General features: G+C 37.8%; 1 non-coding gene across 1 annotated transcript; it reads right to left on the bottom strand.

Moving 5' to 3' along the window:
- Window positions 1-337: 337 nt before the first annotated feature.
- LOC139000682 (U6 spliceosomal RNA) lies at window positions 338-444 on the bottom strand. Its single transcript, XR_011469676.1, has one exon. It is a non-coding gene; the product is annotated as a U6 spliceosomal RNA (small nuclear RNA).
- Window positions 445-1903: the final 1459 nt, after the last annotated feature.

Raw genomic sequence — 1903 nt, 5'->3', positions numbered from 1 at the left:
TTTTAAAAAATATATTTTATTGCTTTTTTACAGAGAGGAAGGGAGAGAGATAGAGAGTTAGAAACATCGATGAGTGAGAAACATCGTAAGCTGCCTCCTGCACATCTCCCACTGGGGATGTGCCCGCAACCCAGGTACATGCCCTTGACCGGAATCGGACCCGGGACCCCTCAGTCCGCAGGCCGAAGCTCTATCCACTGAGCAAAATCCGGTTTCGGCAATTCACTTGAGTTTTAGATTCACTTGTTGATAGGTACATATTTGTTGCTCATAATTATTATCTTTAACTTTCCTTCTTCTTCCTCTTCTTAAAGAATACCTTTCAGCATTTCATATAAAAAATATGGAATGATTCACGAATATGCATGTCATCCTTGCACAGAGGCCATGCTAGTCTCCTCTGTATTGTTCCAGTTTTAGTATATGTGCTGCCAAAGCTAGCACAGTTCTCTTTCTTTTTTAATAACTATATGTATTATTTAGAAACATTAAGATCTCATTATGTTTTTAAAAGAATGAATGAATGCACTCTTTCATGAGCCAATAGTCTTATTATTTTTTAAGTTTATAATGGTCTTATTATCCATCAGTGAGTGAGATCATGTGGTGTTTTTCCTTCATTGACTGGCTTATTTCACTTAGCATAATGCTCTCCAGTTCCATCCTTGCCCTTGCAAATGGTAAGAGTTCCTTCTTTTTTACAGCAGCATAGTATTCCATCGTGTAGATGTACCAAGGTTTTCAAATCCATTCATCTACTGATGGGCACTTAGGCTGTTTCCAGATCTTAGCTATGGTGAATTGTGCTGCTATGGACATAGGGGTGCATATATCCTTTCTAATTGTTGTTTCTGGTTTCTTGAGATATATTCCTAGAAGTTGGATCACGGGGTCAAATGGGAGTTCCATTTTTAGTTTTTTGAGGAAACTCCATACTGTCTTCCATAGTGGCTGCACCAGTCTGCAATCCCACCAGCCATGTACGAGTGTTCCTTTTTCTCCACATCCTCTCCAGCACTTGTCGTTTGTAGATTTGTTGATGATAGCCATTCTGACAGCTGTGAGATGGTACCTCATTATTGTTTTGATTTGCATATCTTGGATTATTAGTGACTTTGAGCATGTTTTCATATGTCTCTTGGCTTTCTAAATGTCCTATTTTGAAAGGTTTCTATTTAGGTCCTTTGCCCATTTTTTTATATATTCTGTGGCTTTGGGGTGAAGTGTTCTGAAGATGTCAATTCAGTCCATCTGATCTAGTGAGTCATTTAGGATAGTTGTTTCTTTGCTGATTGTTTGTCTAGAGGATTTATCAGGTGATGTCAGTGGTGTATTAAATTCCCCTACTATGATTGTATTGTTGTCCATTTCTCCTTTGATATCTTCCAGGAGTTATATATATATATATATATTTGGATGCTCCTGCATTGGGTACATATATGTTTATCAGGGTTATATCTTTTTGTTTTAATGATCCCTTTAGTATTATGAAGTGGCCTTCCTTATCTCTAGTTCTGGCCTTCACTTTGAGGTCTATTTTGTTCGATATAAGTATTGCTACCCCAGCTTTTTTTTCATTTTCCTTTGCCTGAAAGACATTTTTCCATCCCTCCACTTTCAGTCTCTGTGAGTCCCTTCTTCTGAGGTGGGTCTCTTGTAGACACAAATGTATGGGTCATGTTTTTTTTTATCAATTCTGCCACTCGATGTCTTTGGTTGGAGCATTTAGTCCGTTTCCGTTTAAAGTTTTTATTGAAAGGTCTTCTTAATAGCCATTTCTTTTTTTCTGTGGCTGTTTTCTTTCTGAGCTTTTTATTTCTTCTTTTTACACCAGTCCCTTTAGCATTTCTTGCATTGCTGGCTTGGTGGTGATAAACTCCCTTAGCCTTTTTTTGTCTGTGAA

This window comes from Myotis yumanensis, unplaced genomic scaffold (genome assembly GCF_028538775.1).
Source record: "Myotis yumanensis isolate MYYU_CA2020_CCGP unplaced genomic scaffold, mMyoYum1.0.hap1 SCAF_24, whole genome shotgun sequence".
NCBI lineage: Eukaryota > Metazoa > Chordata > Mammalia > Chiroptera > Vespertilionidae > Myotis > Myotis yumanensis.
This window is presented reverse-complemented; position numbering and strand designations above follow the sequence as displayed.